Source organism: Hypanus sabinus, chromosome 15 (genome assembly GCF_030144855.1).
Source record: "Hypanus sabinus isolate sHypSab1 chromosome 15, sHypSab1.hap1, whole genome shotgun sequence".
Classification (NCBI taxonomy): Eukaryota; Metazoa; Chordata; class Chondrichthyes; order Myliobatiformes; family Dasyatidae; genus Hypanus; species Hypanus sabinus.
Genome location: NC_082720.1, coordinates 30,580,006 through 30,606,019, shown reverse-complemented (window position 1 = coordinate 30,606,019; position 26,014 = coordinate 30,580,006). Strand labels below are relative to the sequence as shown.

General features: G+C 42.2%; 1 pseudogene; it reads left to right on the top strand.

The window, feature by feature from the left end:
* Positions 1-26,014, top strand: part of LOC132405744 (eukaryotic translation initiation factor 4E transporter-like) — a 119,818-nt pseudogene that overhangs the window by 15,634 nt on the left and 78,170 nt on the right.

The following is a 26,014-nucleotide window of genomic DNA, read 5'->3' as shown; positions in this document are numbered from 1 at the left end:
GCTAGTCTGTAAATATAGCTGGCTGTTGGATTGGAGTTCACATCTAATTATTTAAACAAGCCCCTGTCAATATGTTCAACTATATGTCATTGTGTGTTCTTGGCAAGAAAGACTAATTTCTACAGCTGACAAGATGCTCACTCCTGCTAAAAATTTTCCAAGTTCTAAGTATCACAACAGTAGGGTCAGGAGCCTGATCCATATATAATTACTAGCAATTCTATGATGGATGCATTGACATGTTTCTGAGACTCTTGCACTGAATCTCAATCTCAGAGTCAATATGATGGATCTTAACGTCCTGACAAGTGAGAAGCAAGCAGAACAGGTGGTGCCAAAGGTTGTCCAGCTCATTTTTCAGAGCCTCTATAATGCATCCACAGCATCGTGATAGTTTTTTTTTTGTCCATTTAGACTAGGCAGCCATGATTGTGGCATACACAATCCAAACTTGGCTTCCTTATTTAAAGACACATTGATTCTGGAATTCTCTGCATAAAAGGAAATGGGAAAAGCACTATAGATACGCCAAGTTGCTCCAAGAATCAATGACTCCTTGCTGGAGTGAAGAAGCACTCCTGTTATTTTGAAGAACCTCCATTTTATGCACCACAATTCCCAAGGGGACATTGAATTGCATAGAGAGTGATTATGTTTAAGTGAACCGAGGCAGTCAGCACATTTTGCGGATAACAGTTCCCAAGGAGATATTGGAATATGCATAGCTAGACACTTGGGAAGGTCCAATAAAAAGAAGTTATGTTTGAGTGGAGTGGCAGTTGTGTAAGTGGGCCAGTGTTAGAGTGGGGATTTGAGACGTTGCAAAAGGAGGTGTGGGGAGTGGGTAGATTTTTTTTGTTTATTTATTTTTCTCTGTTTCTTCTCACACATTTAGATCAGTGGAAATGCCAGGCATGACAGTGGAGTGCTCCTCTTGTAGGATGGGGGAAGGCAGGGAGACCTCCAGTATCCCTGATGACTACACCTGGAAGAAACACATCCAACTGTAGCTTCTAGCAGACTGTGTTAAGATATTGGAGCTGGAAATGGATTACATCTGGATCATTCAGGAGGCTAAGGGGTTGATAGACAAGACATTCAAGGAGGCAGTTTCACCCAACGTACAAAAGACAGGTAACTAGGTGACCTGTGTCTGTTCCCCTCAACAACAGGTATGCCACTTTAGATACTGCTGGAGGGGTGTGGAGGATGACCTACCAGAGGAAAGCCGCAGTAGTCAGGTCCCTGGCACTGAGTATGGCCCTGTGGCTCAGAAGGGCGGGGGGAGAAGAGGCAAGCTGTAGTGATAGGGGAGTCATTGTTTAGGGAACAAAAAGGAGGTTCTGTGAATGAGAATGAGATTTCCAGATGGTATGTTGCCTCCCTGGTGCTCGGGTCAGGGACATCTCAGATCTAGTCCATAGAATTCTAAGAGGGGAGGGTGAGCAGCCAAAGGTCATTGTACATGTCAGTTCCAATGACATGGGTAGGAGGAGTGACAAGATCCTGCAAAGTGAGTTCAGGAAGTTAAATGCCAAGATAAAGGACAAAACCTCCAGGGTTGATATTTAAGGGTTTCTACTCATACTACATGCTAGTGAAGCCAGAAGTAGGAAGATCATAGACTTTAACATGTGCCTAAGGAGATGGTGCAGATTTGTGGATCATTGGGCTCCCTTCTAGGGATGATGACACCTGTACAGAAGGGAAGGGTTGCACTTGAACTAGAGTGGGAGTAAAATTTTAGTGGGAAGGTTTGCTAGGTCTGTACTGGAGGGAGTATCTAGACTGAAGGTGCAAGGGTATGGGAACCAGAGCACAAGTGGAGTCATTATGGATAAAGATGTTGTTAAGGTCACGTACAAAGCCAGAAATCAAAATATTGAGCATGGTGAGTGTAATTTTCTGAGATGTGTATATTTCAATACAAGAAGTGTCATAGGAAAGGCAGATGAACTCAGGTCATGGATCAACACATTGAATTATGATATTATAGCCATTAGTGAAACTTGGTTGCATGAGGGACAGGACTTAGCAGCTTAATGTTCCAGAATTCCATTGTTTTAGATGTGATAGAGTGGGAGCGATTGAAGGGGAAGAGGTGACATTACTAGCCAGGGAAAATGTTGTGGCAGTGCTCAGTCAGGACAGACTTGAAAACTCATCTAGTGAGGGTTTTTGGTAGAACTGAGGATAAGAAAGGTATGATCACGTTAATGGTTATAGACCACACAACAGTTCATGGATTTTAGAGGAACAGATTTGTAGAGAGATCACAGATTGTTGCAGGAAACATAAAGCTGTGATAATAGGTGATTTTAACTTTCCATATACTGACCAGGACTCCCAAACTGTATAAGGGCTGGATGGGAAAGAGTTTGTCAAATATATTCAGGAAAATTTCCTTAACAAATACACAGAAGTTCCAACTAGAGAGAGTGTGATACTAAATCTCCTATTAGGGAATAAAATAGGGCAGGTTTGTGTAGGGGAACACTTTGCACCTAGTGATCATAATGCCATTAGTTTTAAAGTGATTATAGAAAATATCCTTGTATTAAGATTCTAAAATGGAGAGAGACCAATTTTGATGGCATCAGAAAGGATCCAGCAAGTGTAAATTGGGACAGACTATCTTTTGGCAAAGGCTTACTTGGTAAGCGGGAAGTCTTCAAAAGTGAAATTTGGAGAATTCAGAGTTTTTATGCCTTGTTACAATAAAAGACAAGGATAACAGGTTGAGGGAGCAATGACGATTGAGAGATATTGATGGTCCTGGTTAATAAAAAGGAGGTGCATAGCAGGAATAGGTCAGTAGGAGCAAATGAGGCACTTGAGGAATATATAAGAAATGTAAGAGAACATTTAAATAAGAAATCAGAAGATCTCAAAGAAGGTTTGAAGTTGCTCGAGCCGACAAGATGAAGGAAAATCCCAAGGGCTTCTACAGACATACTAAGAGCAAAAGGGTTGCAAGGGACAAAAATGGTCCACTGGAAGATCGGAATGGTAATATATGTGTGGAGCTGAAAGAGATGGGGAGACCTAAAATAGATCTGTATTTACTCAGGAGATGGACCCAGAGTCTTAGATGTGAGACATGCAGCACTGAAGTCAGAGATACTCTACAGATTACAGAGGAGGAGGTGTCTGCTGTCTTGAAGCAAGTAAGGGTGGATAAATACTGAGGACCTGGCAAGGTGTTACCTCAGACCATGTGGGTGGCTAGTGCAAAAATTGCAGGGCCCTAGCAATAGTTCAATGGGTGAGTAGTTCCACTGAATATCAGCGAATGCATACACTATATCAACCAGAAACTCTTGTTCTTCTCAGACAACCACAAAGACAGAGGAGTGCCCCAAAGAATCAGTGACACTAAAAACATTAGAACCCCGCAAGCCCTCCCACGTACAAACAGCAGCAAAGCAGAGATACTTTAAACACACCGAGCCATGAGTGAGGCGCTGGACAATTGAAGGATGGATGAGGTTGTTCCATTGTTTAAGAAAACTCAAACAATAAGGCAGGAATTAATCGTTAGTGGTAGGAAAGTTGTTGGAAGGTATTCTAAGGGAATGGATACAGAAGTATTTGGATAGATAGGGACTCATTAGGGATAGTCGACATGGCTTTGTGCATGGTAAGTCATGTCTAACCAATCTTGTACAGATTTTGAGGAAGTTACCAGGAAAGCTGATGAAGGCAAGGCAGTGGATGTGGTCTACATGAACTTTAGCAAGGCTTTGACAAGGTCCCACATGGGATGTTAGTCAAGGAGGTTCAGTCGATCGGCATTCAACATGCTGTAGCAAATTGAAATAGACATTGGCTTCATGGGAGAAGCCAGAGAGTGATATTAGATGGTCACCTCTCTCATTGGAAGCCTATGACTTGTAGTGTGCTGCAGTGATTGGTGCCATGGTCATTGTTGTTTGTCATTTATATTAACAATCTGGATGATAATGTAGTAAATTGGTTCAGCAAATTTGTGGATGACACCAAAACTGGGAGTGTAGCGCAAAGCAAAGAAGACTATCAAATCTCACAGCAGAATGTGGACCAGCTAAAAACAACTTGGCTGAAAAATGGCAGGTGGTATTTAATGCAGACAAATGTGAGGTGCTGCACATTGGGAGAACCAACCAAGATCTCCCAATGTGCAACACTCCCCACTTGTCTTACACAGTGAGCACTGGGGCACTGAGGATTGCAGTAGAACAGAGGGATCTGGAAATCCATATCCATAATTCCTTGAATGCAGCATTGCAGGTAGATATGATCAAAAAGGAAGGTTTTAGCATAATGGCCTTCAGAAATCAATGTATTGACTACAGAAGTTGGGATGCTATGTTGAAATTGTGTGTGACGTTGAGGCCTTATTTGGAGTATTGTGTCCAGTTTTGATCATCCACCTATAGGAAAAATGTAAATATGATTGAAAGAATGCGGAGAAAATTTACAAGGACGTTGCTAGGACTTGAGGATCTGAGTTATAGGGAAAGGTTGAATAAGTTCAGACTTTATTCTCTAGAACATTGAAGATTGTGGAGAGACTTGATTGAAGTATACACTTACATATTATAAGGGATATAGAACAGGTAAATACAAGCAAGCTTTTTCCACTGAGGTTGGGTGGAACAATTTTGGAAAGTGTATGGTCATGCACCTTGGTGGAAGAAATAAGCAGACAGACTATTATTCAGATGGCAAGAGAATTCTAAATGCTCAGATGGAAAGGGACTTGGGAGTCCTTGTGCAGGATACCCTAAAAGTTAACCTCCAGATTGAGTCAGTGGTGAAGAAGGTGAATGCAATGTTGACATTCATTCCTAGAGGTATAGAGTATAATAGCAGTGATGTGATGTTGAGGCTCTATAAGGCACTCATGAGACCACATTTGGAGTATTGCGTGCAGATTTAAGCTCCTTATTTTAGAAAGGATATGCTGACATTGGAGACGGTTCAGAGAAGATTCATGAGAATGATTCCAGGAATGAAAAGGTTACCGTATAAGGCAGCTCTTGGGTTGTATTCCCTGGAGTTCAGGAGAATGAGGGGGAATCTCATAGAAACATTCCAAATGTTAAAAGGTCTAACCAGATTAGATATGGCAAAGTTATTTCCCATAGCAGGAGAGTCTAGGACAAGAGGGCACAACTTCAGGATTGGAGGACATCCATTTATCGTAGAGATGCAGAGAAATTACTTTAGTCAGAAGGTGGTAAATCTGTGGAATTTGTTGCCACGAGCAGCTGTGGAGGCCAAGTCATTGGGTGTATTTAAGGCAGAGATAGACAGGTTCTTGATTAGCCAGGGCATCAAAGGGTATGGGGAGAAGGCAGGGGAATGGAGATGACTGGAAGAATTGGATCAGCCCATGACTCAATGGGCCGAATGGCCTACTTCTGCTCCTATATCTTATGGTCATATGGTCTTATGAACTACAACTAAAGATCATAGTTTATGGGCGAAAGCTAAAATGGTTAAGGGGAAGCATGAGTTGCAACTTTATCACAAAGAGGGCAGTGAGAGTGAGGAATAAGCTGCCAGCGCAAGTGGTGGATGTGGGTTAAAATTTCAACATTTAAGGGAAATTTGGATAGGTACATGGACTGGAGAGATATGGAGAGCCATAGTCTGCATACAGCTTGATAGAACTAGGCAATTTAATGCTTCAACATGGACTAGATGGGCTGAAGGGCCTATTTCTGTGCTTTAGTGGTCTCTGATTCTATTCAAGACTGAATTCGTGGATGTAGTTGCAGGTCCTCTGCTCCTGAATTCATTGCTATGACTTAATCTGACCATTAAAATTGAATCCACAGACCCTCCTTGTAAATATAATTCGCATTACACCACGTATCAAAATTTATTGCAGGAACACCCATTCTCCTCTCATTATGTGTCGTACTGTAATGTGCAGTAGGAATTGATATTCAATGCCATCATTATGCAATATTGTGTCTGGTACTCATGATAAACCTTTAATATTCACTATCAATCATATGTACTTTCGCACAATATTAAAATCTCAAGTTCCATCTCTTTTCATATATAGAAATTATTTCTGAACTCCAGTTTCTCAATTGTTTAAAATTTTGTAATTGGTAAGTGATCTTTTAAAAAAGGAGAATTGTGAGACATTGATTGGCACCACGTAATGATAGTGGAAGAGGCATGTGAGGCTGTTGGTCGGATTAATTGGTGGAGGAGCTTGAATCAGAATCAGAATCAGTTTTAATATCACTGGCGTATGTCATGAAATTTGTTAATTTAGTGGCAGCAGTACAATGCAAAAAATGATAATATAGAAAAAAAAGTAAATCAGTTACAGTAAGTGTATACATATATACATTTATATTAAATAGTTAAATTTAAAATAGTACGAAAACAGAACTGACATAAAAAAGTGAGGTGGTGTCCAAGGGTTCAATGTCCATTTAGAAATCAGACGGCAGAAGGGAAGAAGCTGTTCCGGAGTGACTGGGTGTGTTTCTTCAGGCTTCTGCACCTCTTCCCTGATAGTAACAATAAGAAGAGGCATGTCCGAGCTGACAAGAGTCCTTAATAATGCACACCGCCTTTCTTAGGCACTGCTCATTGAGAATCTTTTGGATCCCATGGAAGTTAGTACCTGAGATGGAGCTAACTAATTTTAAAACTTTCTGTAGCTTATTTTGGTTCTGTGTGGTAGACTGCCCTGCCCATACCAAACCATGATACAGCCTGTCAGAATGCTTTCCACAGTATGTCTGTAGAAGTTTACGAGTGTTTTAGGTGACTCACCAAATCTCCAACTCCTAATGAAATATAATTGCTGTCTTGCCTTCTTTGTAGCAGTATCGATATATTGGGACCAGGTTAGATCCCCAGAGAGTTTAACACCCAGGAACTTGATATTGATCACTCTCTCCACTTCTGATCTCTCTATGAGGATTGGTTTGTGTTCTCTTGTCTTACCTTTCCTGAAGTCCATAATCAGTTCTTTGGTCTTATTGATATTGAGCGCAAGATTGCTGCTGCAACAGCATTCAACTAACTGGTATATCTTGTTCATGTACGCCCTCTTGTCTTCATCTGAGATTCTGCCACCAATGGTTGCATTATCAGAGAATTTATAGATGGCATTTGAGCTATGCCTAGCCACACAGTCATGGGAATAGAGTGAGTAGAGTAGTGGGCTAAGCACACATCCCTGAGATGCACCGGTGTTGATCATCAGCGAGGAGGAGATATTGTTACCAATCCGCACAGTTTGTGGTCTTCCCGTAAGGAAGTCGAAGATCCAATTGCAGACAGAGGTACAGAGGCTCAGGTTCCGTAGCTCGTCAATCAGGTCTGTAGGAATGATGGTGTTAAACACTGAGCTATTATCAATTAACAGCATTGTGACATAGGTGTTAGTATTGTCCAGGTGATCTAAAGCCATGTGAAAAGCCACTGAGATTGCATCTGCCATAGACCTATTATAGTGATAGACGCATTGCAGTGGGTCCAGGTCCTTGCTGAGACAAGAGTTTAATCCAGCCAAGACCGACCTCTCAAAGCATTTCATCACTGTAGATGTAAGTGCTACTGGACCATATTCATTAAGGGAGCTCGCACTACTCTCCTTGGGTACTGGTATACATGTTGCCCTTATAAAGCCAGTGGGAACTTCCACTCATAGCAGTGACAGCATATGAAAATGTCCTTGAATACTCCCACCAGTTGGTTGGCACAAGTTTTCAGAGCCTTACCAGTACTCCATCAGGACTTGTTCACCCTCCTGAAAGATAGCCTGACATCAGCCTCCGTGACAGAGACCACAGGGTCACTAAATGCAGCAGGGATCTTCACAGCTGCAGTTATATTCTCCCTTTCAAAACAGCCATAAAAAAACATTGAGCTCAGCTGGTAGTGTAGCATTCACTTTATTGGGTTTTGCTTTTTAGGAAGTAATATCCTACTACTCTGCCAGAGTTGACGTGCATGTCATCTCCAACCTCACTCGATGTTGTTTCTTCACTCTTGAAGTAGCCCTCTGCAAGTCATACCTGGATTTCCTGTTCAACTCTAGGTCGCTAGATCTAGATGCCACAAATCTAGCCATCAGCAGGTGACAAACCTTCTGTTTCATCCACAGCTTTTGGTTTGAGAATGTACAGCAAGTTTTCATAGGCAGACACTCATCCACACAGATTTTCAAGAAGATGGTAACAACTATGGCATGCTTGTCCAGATGCAAAATGATTGCTGAAATCTCCTGCAGCAGGTAAAATGGCCGACACATCATTGAGAAATTACTTCACTGTGGGAATATGGCATTGACATATCAGAGGGGCAAGAGGATACAGCTTGAAGAACTTTGGAATAATGAGGAGACTCAGTGCTGTATTTTGCCATGTTCTTGCATTACCTTTTCAATAAAAGATGATTGCTCCACCTCAGGTTGTGTCTCTAATCTCCATTGGTGTACAATGTTCTACTGCGTTCAGAATGGTCATCATCATCCTAAGGGCTTAGGTTAAATGATAACTCAGCATCTGTTTGGACAAGAGGAGCACAGTTGAAGTTTGGAGATGACTGGCTCTTTGGGATTTCTAATTTTTGTGAAGCTTTGGTTTCACTGAATTTGGACCTCATTTGTAGCGTTCTTCAAAATCAAAACATGCTTTTATGATAAATGTTTTGAGCAATGTGATCTGTCCCTATATATAATGAATTGACAATTAATTGATCAATCATTGCCAATGGAATGGAGTAGTCCCTCATTTTTGTTTAGAAAAGCACTCCAACATCAGTCAATCTCATTGAATTACAGATGTGCTGAATGATCTCAGCAGGCCAAGCAGTGTCAGTGGAAAGGGAGAACCAGATGAGCATGTTCTGCTTTTATTTCCAATTTCCTGCATCAGCAGTACTTTTTTTCTAATACCAAATTGTCTAGTGAGGTAGATTTTAATCTTGCCGTAACAACATTCAAACTTCACTTGTAAATTGCTCATCTCAATCGAAACCTCAGTATTTTCAATTCTGTTATCAGATTGTTCATCCATTTGGCTGCCTCAAGTGTCACATGTGCAGTTTGGCTCCTGCTTTGCCTATCTAATAATTATGAGGCATTTTAAAAACTAATTTATTCAGTGTAAGATCCTAGGAATCTGAAAAGGATAAGAAAAAAATTCATTTTTTTCTCACTTTTCGTAAAGCTCTCAATCTACTTCACTTCAGCAACCTGCCAATATTCAATCCAATGTTAATGTTTCTGCATATCAATTATATTTTTTAAGAAGTGTTGCTGTGAAATGGAGAAAATTATGCAAGGTATAACCCCACAGCAACATATTGCAGAAAAGAAATTTAGAAGTGCAAATGCATAGCTCACTAATATTTACTGATTATCGCGTCGAATGTTCAAAGAGATCAGTACTTTAAGGCAACTTAATCTGCCTTTTCTCATTTTACAAAAAGTAAGTCATTCCACATCAATCACATGCAGGCTACGATCAGAATTGTTGACAAATAAATTGTGCCCAGTTGCATAAATATTTGTGGCTGATTATCTGCAAGATTTGAAATTGCTGGCTGGATGGTCTGAAGCTGTCTACGATGGTAATGGTTGTAATAATGCTGAACAACAATATACTCTGCTTGAGAGCAAGACAAGCTGTTTAAACCCTTATTATTTTTCCAGCCGTCAATGATCAGTCTATTTCATGGGTGCTGAGGTGGTGATACACCTCTACCAAAGGAGGTGGAAGGTGCTCCTTCCCTCCACTAGCAAAGTGTAAAAGTGTGAAGTGTAGCACCTGCTTAGCCCCTCGATCAGAGTCATGTGAAGCCATGGGAGCAAGCGGTTGATGGTCATGTGAGCAGCTGGTGCTGATCACAAGATCTGGCTATGCGACCATGAATGCCAGGCAGACAATCTCTGAAGTAGTATTGATAATGGCTGGGGTCACCCAGCTTGTAAAGACACTGCCCAGAATAAAGCAAACCACTTCTGTAGAATTTGTCAAGGACAATCATGGTCATAGCTCATGTTTGCTTGCATCATATGATATGGCACATATTGATTATGATGATGGTTTCCTAGAAAGCGCCTATCAAAATCTGACCATACCTTTGGGTTCAGGTTCAACAGCTTTATTTACTTATTTAGAGATACAGCAGAAAAAAGGCCCTTCTGGTCCTTCGAGCTGCACCTCCCAATAATCATCAAATTTAATTCTAGCCTAATTACAGGACAACTTTTTTCTACTCTTGATAGAAACTTCTTGGCACTTCTGCATTCTACATTCAGTTTTGTTTAATATGGAGTATTAATAAACATTAAACAGCATTCCATGAGCATTGCAACACCCTCTAGTTTCCCAGGTACGATAAATACACTAGGCCAGGGAAAGTAAATAGAAAGCGGCAGAAAATAATATAGGCAAAAAGTTCAGTTTCTTTGTTTCATTAAAATGCATGATTAAAGTTATCTCTAAAAATAATTAACAAATGGAGAAGCAGAAATAAATTGGGCATCACATGCAAAGTGCTGGAGGAACTCAGCAGGCCAGGCAGCATATGTGGAAAATTTTGGGCCAAGACCTTCATCAATGGGTCTCAGCCCAAAACATTGACTGTACCTTTTTCCATAGATGATGCCTGTCCTGCTGAATTCCTCCAACATTTTGTGTGCATTGCTTGGATTTCCAGCACCAGCAGATTTTCTCTTGTTTCAGTTCCCAGGATGAGACTTTCCTTTCCAGGACATCAAACATGTCCTCCTTGTTCATAGAAAGAGGTTTCTTTTCCTCCATCATTGATGCTGTCCTCACCCACAATGCCTCCATTTTCCAGATAACCACATTCACCCCATCTTCCCACTAACGGGGATAGAGTTTCTCTTGTCCTCGCCTACCACTCCATGAGCCTTCACACCCGACACATCATTCTCCACAACTTCCACCATCTTCAACGTAACCCTACCCCCAAACACGTCTTTACCTCCCCCCTACTTTCTACTTTCCATATGATCACTCCCTCTGTGATTCCCTTGTCTATTTGTCCCTTCCCACCAATCTCCCTCCTGGCACTTACTTCTGCAAGCAGCGGAAGTACTACACCTGCCTATTCACCCCTTCTATCCCCCCTTCAGGGCCCCAAACAGTCCTTCAGGCAACACTTCACCTGAAAATCTGTTGGGCTTGTCTACTATATCCAAAGCTCCCGATGCAGCCTCTTCTGCGCTGGTGAGACCTGATGTGGATTGGTGGTCAGTTTTTTCAAGCACCTGCACTCCATCCACAAAAAGTGGAATTTCCCAGAGTCAAATCATTTTAATTACTAGACCCGTTCCCATTTCTGACATATTGTTCCAAGGCCTCTTCATTTGCTACAATAAGGCCACTCTCAAGTTGGAGGAGTAACACCTCATATTCCATTAGGTAGCCCACAAAATGTAGCATGAACATCAATTTCTCCAACTTCTGGCAATCTTTTTACCCCTCCCCCTTCCCTCTGCTTCAATTTCCCACTCTGGCTGCGTACCTCTGCTGCTCACCTGCCTACCACTGACCCTGGTGTCCCTCCTCTTTCCCTTTCTCCCATGGTCCATTTTTAACTCCCAACAGATTCCATCTCCAGCCCTTTTGCCTTTTCCACCTATCATCTCTTGGTTTCTTACTTCATTCCCCCCCCCCCCTTTCCTCAACCACCTGGCTTCACCTATCTCCTTTTTGCTTGCCCTCTCCCCATCTTCTTATTCTGGCATCTTCTCCCTTCCTTTTCAGTCCTGATAAAGAGTATCAGCCCCAAACGTTATCTGTCTATTAATTTCCACAGATGCTGCCTGACCTGCTGAGTTCCTCCAGCATTTTGCATGTGTCACTCTAGATTTCCAGCATCTGCAGAATCTCATGTGTTTATGAGAGAGTTCTGTTGCAGCAAATTTAGGACAGCTATGTTCTCTTCTATTTATGTCTATTATAACAATGCCAACTTTGAAGTGGCTGAAGGGAATAGAAAAGGAAAGCAGTATCTCCAAATGTCCATGATATTATCAGATTGTTTTTCCACCCTGTGGAAGGGTCACATTATTAAATAATACAGTAGCAGGATGCAGATAGACTATAGCTGACACTCTGGGAAGCAAGATATATTCCACACTGTGTAATCCACAAACCTATTTCTTTTTTATTATTTTTCTGATTTTTAGTCTCTGATGAAATCATTTAGAAAATATTATAATTAGTTACAATTAATTATCAACTTTTATTCATAATTTCAACAATTAGTTAGCTTTATCTTTTTAATATTTTATTTGTTATTGTAGAAAGTTCAAAAATGGATTAGCTTAAAACTATATTAAATCTGATAAGAGGATAAATTTCATGAAGTATAAATACTCAGACATCCAGAAGAGCAGAAAAAGAACACAGATGGTATGAAATTTATCCCAGATCAGTAGGTAATCTTAGACAATGCCTTTAAATAATATAATAAAATAGTGGCTCTAAACTAGAAATGGAATTATGTTTATTATCATTGTCTTTTAGAGGATCATGTGAAATTTGTTGTCTTGGGGCAACAGTACAGTGCAAAAATATAAAATTGCTATAATTAAAACAGCTGCCTGGTAGCATAATGGTTAGCATAGTACTTTACAGCACAGGTGACCCAGGTTCAATCCGCGTCACTGCCTGTAAGGAGTTTATACATTCTCCCTGTGACTGCTTGAGTTTTCCATGGTGCTCCAATTCCCTTCCACAGTCCAATGATGTATCAGTTGGCAAGTTAATTAGTCATTCTAAAATGTCCCATGATTAGGCTTGGATTAAATCAGGGGATTGTTGGGTGGTGTGGATTGAGGGGCCAAATAGTCCGCGCTGTAGAGCAATAATTTTATGAATTATTTAATAGTGCAATAAATGAGGAATAATGAGGTAGTACTCATGCATTCATCAACTATTCAAAAAACTAATGATGGAGGAGAAGAAGCTGTTCCTGAATTGTTGAGTGAGAGTCTTCAGATTCTGTCCCTTCTCACTGACGGTAGTAATGAGAAGAGTAATTAAGAGTCCGGCACGGACTAGGAGGGCCGAGATGGCCTGTTTCCGTGCTGTGATTGTTATATGGTTTATATGGCACGTGCTGGGTGGTAAGGGTCCTTAGTGGTGGTTGCTGCATTCTTGATGTCCTCCGTAATGGGGAGAGTTGTGCCTGTGATGGAGCTGGATAAATATATGACCCTCTGCCACCTCTTGCACATTGGATTTTCAGTCAGAATTCACTTCACCATACGTTTATAGAAATTTGCAACAGTTTTTGGTGACAAACCAGATCTCTTCAAACTCCTAATGAAATGGAGCTGCTGGCATTTTTTCTTTGTGATTACATCAATGTGTTGTCCCAGGATAAATTCTTGGAGATGTTGACACCTGGGAACTTAAAGCTGGTTACAGTTTCCGTTGTTATTTTACTGGGATTATTACCTATTTCAGCAGAGAAGGAATGAAAAAGGCCATCAACCAAACTTAGAAATGCTAAAAAATAACTCTGGATCTTCAGTAAATGCAGTTTATTCTTTCTGATAAGATGATTCTTTTCTTTAAGGGTGCTTTTATGATATCTGACCAATTATGACCATGTACCCTAATATGACAGTTCACTTCTGGCAACCTACAGTCCCAGGATGAAGAACTAACATTCACAATAAACTGCTTACAATAAACATACCTGAATCATTAAAGTTGTCAAAACTGCCCAGTTATCATGAAGGAAAGACACTAATTGTCATGACCTGGTCCAAATTTGCATAGTGGCCTGTGGTGGTAATATTTAATGTAGCAAATCAGAAATGATAATTACATTGCCTGCCCTCCGCTACTTCGATAATCTTCTGTATTCAGGCCAATTATTCAAATTTTATTCTAAAAATATTAACATCTGTTCTTTGATTTAACCCAAATGGTTTTCTTATGTTACTGATCAAATCTGCACTACGCTGGAGAATATAAGAACTATGAGTATCTATGTTGTCAGGAATCATTCTAGAATTTTGACATTAAAGATACCATATTTATGGAGTATGAACCCCCTAGAACAAGGGGTTTAGATCCGGTGAAGTTTGTTAGGTGTGTTCAGGAAGGTTTCTTGATACAGTATGTAGATAAGCCTACAAGAGGAGAGGCTGTATTTGATCTGGTATTGGGAAATGAACCTGGTCAGGTGTCAGATATCTCAGTGGGAGACCATTTTGGAGATAGTGATCATAATTCTATCCCCTTTACAATAGCATTGGAGAGAGATAGGAACAGACAAGTTAGAAAAGTGTTTAATTGGAGTAAGGGGAATTATGAGGCTATCAGGCAGGAAATTGGAAACTTAAATTGAAAACTGATATTCTCAGAGAAAAGTACGGAAGAAATGTGGCAAATATTCAGGGGATATTTGTGTGGAGTTCTGTATAGGTACGTTCCAATGAGACAGAGAAGTTATGGTAGGGTAAGGAACTGTGGTGTACAAAGGCTGTAATAAATCTAGTCCAGAAGAAAAGAAAAGCTTACAAAAGGTTCAGAGAGCTGGGTAATGTTAGAGATCTAGAATATAAGGCTTAAAAAGGAGCTTAAGAAGGAAATCAGGAGAGCCAGAAGGGGCCATGAGAAGGCTTTGATGGGCAGAAATAAGGAAAACCCCAAGGCTTTCTACAAATATGTGAAGAGCAAGAGGATAAGATGTGAAAGAATAGGACCTATCAAGTGTGATAGTGGGAAAGTGTAATGGAACCGGAGGAAATAGTAGAGGAACTTAATGAATGTTTTACTTCAGTATTCACTGTGGAAAAGGATCTTAGTGATTGTAGTGATGACTTGCAGCAGACTGAAAAGCTTGAGCATGTAGATATTGTTACGCCTGTGCCCCAACTCTGAGGGGCCGAAGGGTACAAAGTAGCCCCCTCCTTTTTGAGAATCGTAAGATCACTATTAATTCAGGTCAGGAGACCCAGGAAATGAGAGAAAGACACACAGAATCCACAAAGGGGTTTAGAATGTCCTGGCCCCTCAGCGATACAAAGCCACGGGAAACGGCCATTGTCTCTTGGAGACAGAATTGTGTATTGAGTACTGTACTTCATGGAAGCCCTCAGGGAATGAGCAACGTGAGCTGGTTGGGGGATGGCATCATTCCAACCTGATTGACATCTGAGACCCCGTGAATAAGGATAAAAGAGGGTCCGGGGAACAACCCCTTTAGACGCACCAGGAGAAACGCTAGAAATCTCGTGACAGCATTTAATAGTGACAGCCGGTGTGTCCTTTCCCATTGCCGGGATTGGGGCCTTACCACGGAGGACGGCTTAGCTAAAGAAGAGATCACCCCCAATGACATTTCGAAGGATCTACATCATAAAAAGGAAACGGGCAAATTCTAAAAACATCGTCTCTCTCTCCAACCAAAGGCTGCAGCCTGAATGAATTAAAGTGACTTTTATATTTCCATCGGACAATACATTATCCCCTAGACAACGATAGAGCTATTTCTTATTGATTATTATTATACCTGCGCTTTTAGATTCAGTATTGACGATGTATATTATCTGTATGTTTGCATTGATATTATTTTTGTGTATTTTTATCAATAGATACTGTTAAAAATAGTATCATCAGACATCAACGGACCTCTCTATCTTTGCTGGTAAGTGACCCAGTTAAGGGGTACGTAACAATATTAAGAAAGAGGATGTCCTGGAGCTTTTGGAAAGCATCAACTGGATAAGTCACTGGGACTGGATGAGGTGTACCCCAAGCTATTATGAGAGGTGAAGGGAGAGATTGCTGAGCCTCTGGTGATGATCTTTGCATCGTCATGGGGATCGGTGAGGTTCCGGAGAATTGGAGGGTCGCGGATGTTGTTCCTTTATTCAAGAAAGGGAGTAAAGATAGCCCAGGAATTTATAGACCAGTGAATCTTACTTCAGTGGTTGGTAAGTTGATGGAGAAGATCCTAAGAGGCAGGATTTATGAACATTTGGAGAAGTATAATATGATTAGGAGTAGTCAGCATGGCTTTGTTAAGGGCAGGGCGTGCCTTACGAGCCTGATTGAATTGTCTGAGGATGTGATTAAACACATTGATGAAGGAAGAGCAGTAGATGTAGTATATATGGATTTCAGCAAGGCATTTGATAAGGTACCACATGCAAGGCTTATTGAGAAAGTAGGGAGGCATGGGATCCAAGGGGACATTGCTTTGTGGATCCAGAGCTGGCTTGCCCACAGAAGGCAAAGAGTGGTTGTAGACAGGTCATATTCTGCATGGAGGTCGGTGCCTCAGGGATCTGTTCTGGGACGCTTACTCTTCGTAATTTTTATAAGTGACCTGGATGAGGAAGTAGAGAGATGGGTTAGTAAATTTGCTGATGACACAAAGGTTGAAGGTGTTGTTGATAGTGTGAAGGGCTTTCAGAGGATACAGCGGGACATTGATAGGATACAAAACTGGGCTGAGAAGTGGCAGATGGTGTTCAACCCAGATAAGTGTGAAGTGGTTCATTTTGGTAGGTCAAATATATTGGCAGAATATAGTATTAATGGTAAGACTCTTGGCAGTGTGGAGGATCAGAGGGATCTTGGGGTTCGAGTCCATAGGACACTCAAAGCAACTGTGCAGGTTGATTCTGTGGTTAAGAAGGAGTATGGTATATTGTCATTCATCAATCGTGGAATTGAATTTAGGAGCCAAGAGGTAATGTTGCAGCTACATAGGACCCTGGTCAGACCCCACTTAGAGCACTGTGCTCAGTTCTGATCGCCTCACTACAGGAAAGATGTGGAAACTATAGGAAGGGTGCAGAGGAGATTTACAAGGATGTGGCCTGGATTGGGGAGCATGCCTTATGAGGATAGGTTGAGTGAACTCGGCCTTTTCTCCTTGGAGCGAAGGAGGATGAGAGGTGACCTGATGAAGGTGTACAAGATGATGAGAGCCATTGATCATGTGGATAGTCAGCGGCTTTTTCCCAGGGCTGAAATGGTTGCCAGAAGAGGACACAGGTTTAAGGTGTTGGGGAGTAGATACAGAGGAGATGTCAGGGGTAAGTTTTTTACTGAGAGAGTGGTGAGTGCATGGAATGGGCGCTGGCAACGGTGGTGAAGGCGGATATGATAGGGTCTTTTAAGAGACTTTTGGATAGGTACATGGAGCTTAGTAAAATAGAGGGCTATAGATAAGCCTAGTAATTTCTGAGGTAAGGACATGTTCGGCACAACTTTGTGGGCTGAAGGGCCTGTATTGTGTAGTAGGTTTTCTATGTTTCTATGGATTGGTTAAAATGAGAACCAGCCTTCAGGAGGTAGAACCTGTACACAACTTAACTTAAAACTGCATGGTCATGCACCTTGGTAGTAGAAATAAATATATGGATTATTTTCCAAATGGGGATAAAATCCAGGACTCTGAGATGCAGAGGGAATTGAGAATCCTTGTGCAGAACATTCCGAAGGTTAACTTGCAGACTGTCAGTGGTGAGGAAGGCAAATGCCATGTCAGCAGTCATTTCAAGGGGTGTAGAATATAAGAGCAAGGATGTGATGCTGAGGCTTTTTCAGGCACTGGTGAGGCCTCATTGTGGTGAACTACATATACCTGTCTGGACATGTCCCCTGCTGACTGCTCCTGTGGCTCCTCCCACAGACCCCTGTATAAAGGCGATCGAGGTCTGAGCCCGGCCTCTCAGTCTCCAGGATGTAGTATAGTGGTCAACCACTGCTTGTTCATTCTTCCAGTCAATAAAAGCTGATATCTCGCCTTTACGTCTCAGAGTGAGTTATTGATGGTGCTTCACTCATCTTGAGTATTGTGAACATTTTTGGGCCCTTCATCTTAGAACAGATATGCCGGCATTGGAGAGAGTCCAAAGGAGGTCCACAAGGATGATTCTGGGAATGAAAGGGTTGTCATATGGAGAACGTTTGATTGCTCTGGGTCTGTACTCACTGGAATTCAGAAGGATGAGGGGAGATTGCGTTGAAACCTTTCGCATGTTGAAAGGCCTAGACAGAGTAAATGTGGAAAGGATTTTTCCCATGATGCGAGAGTCTAGGACAAGAGGGCATTGCCTCAGGATAGAGAGGTGCCCTTTCAAAACAGAGATGTGGAGAAATTTCTTTAGCCAAAGGGTGGTGAATTTTTTGCCACATGCAGCTGTGGAGGCCAGGTCATTGGGTGTACTTAAGGCAGAGATTGATAGGTTCTTGATTGGACATGGTATCAAAGGTTAGGAGAAGATGGCCAGGAACTGGGATTGAAGAGAAGATAGAGAAAAAGATCAGCCATGATTGAACGGTGGAGCAGACTCGATGGGCCAGGTGGCCTAATTCTGCTCCTATCTCTTATGGTCTTATGGTCTTACCACTTAGAGGCTAGTGAAACTAATCACTGGGTATGGGATATTTGGATTCTGTCCATTGAAACTAGAAAGGGGAAGACAATAGATTAATCTTCCTTCTATTAGCATACTGTTAAAGATGCATCCCTGCCGCTTACGGAATGGTTCAGGACAGATCTGTTTGGTCGCTTAACCTTCTGGGTGTCTGGCTTTTGGAACACACACCGGTATTGAGTATTCAAAGAAGTTCGAGAGTTGAGATGTGCTACCATTATAAATAACTCTGTAAATTTACCTGACTATATTCCAAATGCTAAAGTTAAGTAGATGAATAGCAAATGAAAGTATAGTTAATCACTTATCATCATCTTTGAGTTGAAGAAGTAGAAAATGTCATGTCAGGAGAATGAGATTCTCTTGGATCCTCAGGAATTCCCTCTCCTGGAGATACGATCTGTATAAAAAGACTTTAAATCATGCAAACCTAAAGACAGTCTTGCATGGTGATTTTGCTACCAGAGGAGAAAATACACTGGACCTGGTTTATACTAATGTGCAAGGTGCCTATAAAGCAGTCCCTCAACCCCATCTCAGATCATTTATCTATAATGTTAATTTCAGCATATAAACCAATTCTAAAGGCAATAAAAATCTGGCCTGAGGGTGCAATCTCTGCACTGCAGGACAGCTATAATAATACAAACTGGAGAATGGTCACCTCTGGCAATCATGGTAACATTGAGGAATACGTGGATTCTGCAACCGGCTACATAGAGAAGTGTACTGAGGATCACCCGCATTGATGCGCAGAACCAAGTGCTGGTGAGTAAGGCACCCCTCTCTCCAGGGGAGGAGACACTCCGTCTGGCTGAAGCTGAGGTAAGGAAGACCCTGGCCAGAGTCAACCCACACAAAGCTGCAGAGTCTGATAATATACCAGGCGGGCCTGAAAGACTTTGCAGCCCAGCTAATGGAGGTGCCGAAGGATATATTCAACATCTCTCTGGAACACTCCTTTTTTCCTCGGTTTTCAAGGTGGCGACCACCATTCCAGTGCCAAAGAAGGCAACAGTAACCTATCTAAATGACTGTCACTTGGTAGCATTAACATCAATCATTATGAAATGCTTTGACCAGCAGGTCATGGAGCACATTAAAGCACATTTCTCCCGACTACACTGGACCCCTTCCAGTTCACTTATTGCTCAAATCAATCCAGTGACGATGCAATAGCCTCTGCACTCCACTCTGTCCTGACCCACCCAGAAAATGAGTCTCAAGTGGCAGACTGCTGTTTATAGACCAGTTCAGCATTTAACACCATCATATCCCAGAAAGTGCTGGGGAAATGGTCTACTCTGGGTCTCAACACCTCCTTCTGCAACTGGGTACTGGACTTCTTAACTGTAAGGCCACAGTCAGTCCGCGTGGGCAGAAACATCTCCAGTCCCATTACGCGCAGCACTGTCACTCCCTAGGCTGTGTGCTGAGCCTGCAGCTGTTCACACTGCTGACGTGTGATCGTATCATAGGGTCTGGCTCAAACTGTGTCATCGTTTGCAGATGACATAACAGTGGCTGGCTTCATCAAGTGTGATGACAAGACAGAGTGTAGAGAGTTCGCGGAGCGGCTGGTCGATTGGTGTGAGGAGAACAACCTGAGCCTGAACGTGGAGAAGCCAAAGGAAGACATTGTAGACTTCAGGAAGGTGTAGACGAACCATCCTCCTCTACAAATACATGGCTCCTCCGTAGAGAGTGTTAAGTGCCCCAAGTTCCTGGGAGTTCACATCATGAATGACCCCTCACCTGGTCCCTTAACCTGGTCACCTCCCTGAACAAGAAGGCATAGCAGCTCCTCCACTTCCTAAGATTGAGATAAGCAAGGATGTCCTTCCCCCCATCTTTCCAGTGTTTTACAGGAGCACCATTGAGAGTGTCCTGACAAGTTGCATCTCTATCTGGTGTAGGAGCAGTCAAACACTGGACTGGAAGTCCCTAAAATAAAATGTGAGAACAACTGAGAGGATCAAAGGGGTCTCCCTACCGTCCATCGGGGACATTGATCAGGAGTGCTGCGTATGTAGGGCCCTTAGTATTATTAAGGATCCCACCCATCTATCCAGCAACCTCTTTGACTTTCTACTATCAAGCAGGAGACTACGATGCATAGAAACAAGAGCGGCCAGGATGAGAAACAGATTCCCTCGGGCCGTTAGGTTTCTGAACTCCCTGCTGCATTGTATTCGAAGTTTCGCTGGTTGATTTGTTCTGTACCTTACAATATTTAATTTTAATGCACTTCAGTTTGTTGTTTATGTGTGATTCATCTGTAGATTTTATCCTCACCTTCATAAGTTACTGTGCTTTACACCCAAATTCAGAGAAACGTTGTCTCGTTTCTATATACATTATATATCTGATTGATGGCTGGTTCTTTGCTTGCAAAGATCAGGAGGCAAGAAGAGACCTCAGGAGTGATAGCACTATCTTTCTGCCTGCACTGTGTAGGTTTATAGTGAGGAACGGTGCGCACGGACTGATTCCACTCTTTAGATCGGGGGAGCTGGGACAGCTTTGGCAACAGCAAGGCTGTAGGTAGAGTATTGGAGTTTTTCTTCTCCTAGACAGTCTTCCTGGCAAGGTTAATAAGTCTCACCTACGTTTCTACTGTAGGTCCCCCACATGGAATAGGTGAGTGTTCCAGTTTCCTCCCACAGTCCAAAGCTGTACCTATTAGTAGGATAAATGGTCAGTGTAAATTGTCCTATGATTGGGATAGTGTTAAGACCATAAGACCACAAGACGTAGGAGAAGAAGGCCATTCAGCCCATCAGGTTTGCTCCGTCATTCCATCATGGCTGATCCTGGATCCCACTCAACCTCATTTACCTGCCATCCACTGCCTCTCCTTTGTCCACCCTTGTAGTGTTCTCGCTCAGGTGTAAGAGAACGGTGAACTAAACACCGAGGTAAACCGTAGTCAATGAAAACAGGATCGTAGTAAGATTAACAGTTTACTGTTCACTCTTCCACATTAATGTATGTTGAAAACTGTTGATAAAACAATACAAAATGTATACAGTATTTGTTTCCTTCTTGATATCACATTTATATCGTAAATACTTGTAAAAGTAAAACTACAACAACTACATTACATTAAAGTGCAACATACAGTCAGAATCTACCTACGCCATTAACTGCTTTAAATACACTTCAACACAAACCATCCGCAACTCTTTAACTAACGAAAACATAAACCTTATCAACCGTCATTACTTTTAACAGAATCAGCGTTAACATTTTTAATTCAACACATTGATTATCCCATGAACTTATGGCGTTGCTTCACTGATGTTTCTAGAGCGTAGAAAGAAAACTTTTCTTGCGCTGATCTTGCACATGTGAGCCCCCTCCTTCCTGTTTCTCCAAACCGGTATTTTCCCACAAGACATGGTGAAACCGGGTGTGATGTCATCGTATGCCGCGATATATCACAGACAACGAATTTACTTTAAACAATCCTAACTTTAACTAAAAAATGCTAACAAATGGATTACTAAAGTGAAAATATTATAAAATAAACAAATGCCATAAAGGCAACACACTCCCCGCTTGACCTTCATAAGGTCACAATGAACATAATACAAAACTTCAGTCTCTAAATCAGTCCTCAGGTAGAAGTAGAATGACTTCTGTAACTGGCCTTTGGTAAATTTTCACATCACCTTGGTCGGTAGTTTTCAACTCAACCTTCCTGACATGTCCATCCCTACTAGGGAATGTGGCAGTGATTCTGGCCATTGGCCAGCAGTTGCGGGTGATTTGCTTGTCCCTGAGCAGGACTAAATCTCCAACTTGAAGATTCCTGCAGGGTTCTGTCCACTTTTGTCTGTGTTGCAACAAAGGTAGATATTCCTCCAACGAGACCAGAACCAATTTGCCAGAGCCTGGACCTGTCTCCATTGCTTTGTGTACAAATCCTTATCAGAGAAGTCCCCTGGTGGAGGGGGGGCTCCTGCCTTCTGCATAGGAGCATTGATGGCGAAAGTATGAAGGGGTTTTCCGGGTCAGAAGACACAGGTAAGAGTGGTCGTGCATTTATAATGGCTGTGACCTCTGCCATTAGTGTGCACAGTACCTCGTGTGTCAATCGGGTGCATTGCTGCATCTCAGGTTTCCTTTTCAGGGTTTTTGTTCCTCTTCCACAGTCTGGCAGACAGGGCGTTGGAACTTGTGAAGACTCTGAAAAATGATTTTCTGACAGAATTTGTGTTACCCATACTGGCTGTTGACCACCTTTCTCTAATGAGTTGCAACTCTCTTTGGTTTTCTAATGATGGAACTCATTATGAAAAGCATTACCCAAGTTCTCTTGTGTGCTTAGATCTATGGTACACTCACCTGAAATTTCACTATCACATTTTGCACTTTTGCCTTTCTTCTTCTTTTTCTTGTTTTTGCCTTTTGTGTTCTCCTTGATACACATGAAACTTGTGCGAGGTTGAAAAATTGAATGGCGGCCACTCTCTAGCACATTGGTCTTGAGTGTGCTAACCGTCGGTTTGTGTACATTGACAAGGCACACCTCTCCTATCACCACCCAGCCCAAATCCAGGCGTTGCGCAAAGGGGGCGTCGTGTGGTCCATTGACCTGCTGCCTAACCTTGTGCACCCGGAGAACATCTCTTCCTAATAGCAGGAGTATTTCTGCTTTTGGATCCAGTTCTGGGATGTGTTTGGTGATGTGGTGGAGATGTGGCTGGTGTAGCACCGCACTTGGCGTCGGGATCTCAGTGCGGTTATTCAAAATTTCATTGCACTCTAAGAGTGGAGGGAGACAGATGACGACTTTACCATCCAGGGACTCGAGCTGGAAGCCTTCTGCCTTCCTTCCATAAGTTTCCACGCTGCCTGAGCAAGTTCTAAGGTAGTATGGGAACTGATTACTCTCAATGTGGAACAAGTTAAAGAACTCTGGACTGACTACTGAGCAATTGCTCTGATCGTCCAGAATTACATAGGCTTTGATGGCCTTGTCTTTGGCTCCCTTAGGGTACACCTTAGTGAGGCAGATCTTTGAACAAGAAAGGCTTGACTGAGCTTGACCGCAAACTTCTGTACAGCTCGAGCTGACAACAGTTGTCCTGGAGTGAGCCTCTCCCTCCCTGCCGTCCTGTTGTGGGAGTGAAGGAGCTTTGTCGGTTTGTGGTAACGGGCCGGGATGCATGGCCCCATCGTGATTAGTGCTATTACATTCCGAGCACTTCACGGCGATCGTACGCTCTCTAGCAAGGTGAGAGGTACAGGAACAGCATTTAAAGCATATTTTTTTCTCCTTGAGAAGGGCCATCCTCTCTTCAAGGGGTTTTTCCCTAAACGTTCTGCATTTTTTGAGGGGGTGGGGTTTGTTATGCAATGGACAATTCTTGCTAGGGTCGTTGTTAGTTGTAAAGGCTTCAGTCTTAAGCACTGAGACAGGTTTATTAATGTTGAAATTATTCAAAGTGGATTTATCTGGCTTGGTGTAAATTGTACTGCTTCCTTGACCCATGAGGCTAGGGTCATTTCGCTTCTTCGTCTCCCTGCACACAAACCTAGTGAAATACTCAAAGGGAGGAAATCAACCATTGTTCTCTTCCTTGTACTCTGCGCCAACGGACACCCACCTTTCCTGCAGCCCAAATGGAAGTTTGCCCATGATTTGTCTAATCCCATATGGAGTATCTAGGTATAATAGACCAGTTGAGTAGTCATCTTCTTTGGCGCCTTGAATCTCCATGAGTAAATCTCCGAGCTCTCTTAACTTAGTGTGGTCCTTGGCTGACACCTTAGGAAAATTTTCCAGACGTCAGTATAGTGCCGCTTCAATAATTTCGGGAGCCGCATAGCCCTCCCGAAGTCTCTCCCATGCTTTGCTTAAGGCTAGCTCGGGGTTGTTGATGTACACTGAACGTATGCATCTCACTTGTTCGCATGATTCTTTTCCCAGCCATTTCGCCATAAGATCCAACTCTTGGTTTGCTCTGAGCTGGACTCCGTCGATAGCATTGGTGAATGTGGAGTACCATGCATGGTAATTTTCAGGTATCTCGTCGTGCTAAATACTGTGCCATGGGTTCAACTGCAAGGGGCATGCGGCCTGGGGGAATATGTCGGCGGGTATATGACTGAGGGCGTACTTCTGTTATGGGATTTGCTGTTCTGAATTCAGCCTTTGCCTCTCTTCTCACTAAATCTGATAAGTTTGATGTCAAGAAGTATTTGTCATCAGCCCTTTCATTCTTGAATTCATCGCAGAGTTGCAAGGGTAAATTGTCTTCCTTGGATGGATGTGATGCAATTGTGCCTCTCTGAGGCTCCTCATGAAATGGGGCATTAGCGTATAAGTATGGAGAGGAAGAACGAATCTTCAGGTCTATTTGAGATCGGACATAGTCACTTGTGCGTTCCAATCTGATCTTTTCTGAAGTAGATTTTACGTCAACCAGATCATGCATTTCTTCAGCATCTTCTATTATCTCTGCTTCCACCCTGGCAGCTTCTGCTCCTTGGTGTAGCGTCAGCGCTTCTAACTCTGTTGCTATCCTTACCCTTTCCAACTGGTTTTCAGCTTCTCTGGCAGCCGCTTCCTTCCGGTTTTCAGCTTCTCTGACAGCCGCTTCCATTTCTCTGGCAGCCGCTTCCATTTTCAATTTTGCTTCTTGTTCGGCATAGAACGCTCGCACCTTGGCAGCTTCTGCCTTAGCTCTTGCATGGGCAGCCTTACTTGATGATGCCCTACTGCCCCTGTCGCTGGATGGCAACGACTTGATGCTGGATCGAGTTGTCATTGCAGCACTTGAAACACCTGATAATGCCGCCTTTTCACTGTAGTGTTCTCGCTCAGGTGTAAGAGAACGCTGAACTAAACACCAAGATAAACCGTAGTCAATTAAAACAGGATCGCAGTAAGATTAACCGTTTACTGTTCACTCTTCCACATTAATGTATGTTGAAAACTGTTGTTAAAACAATACAAAATGTATACAGTATTTGTTTCCTTCTTGATATCACATTTATATCATAAATACTTGTAAAAGTAAAACTACAACAACTACATTACATTAAAGTGCAACATACAGTCAGAATCTACCTACGCCATTAACTGCTTTAAATACACTTCAACACAAACTATCCGTAACTCTCTAACTAACGAAAACATAAACCTTATCAACCATCATTACTTTTAACAGAATCAGCGTTAACATTTTTAATTCAACACATCGATTATCTCATGAACCTATGGCGTTGCTTCACTGATGTTTCTAGAGCGTAGAAAGAAAACTTTTTTTGCGCTTATCCTGCAACATGTGAGCACCCTCCTTCCTGTTTCTCCAAATCGGTATTTTCCCACAAGACGCGGCGAAACCGGCTGTGACGTCATCGCATGCCGTGATATATCACAGACAACGAATTTACTTTAAACAATCCTTACTTTAACTAAAAAATGCTAACAAACGGATTACTAAAGCGAAAATATTATAAACTAAACAAATGCCATAAAGGCAACACAACCCTGCTTGTTACTTTCTCGAAGAATTCTAACAGATATATCAAGCAAGATTTCCCTTGACAGAAACCATGCTGACTTTGAATTATTTTATCATTAGTCTC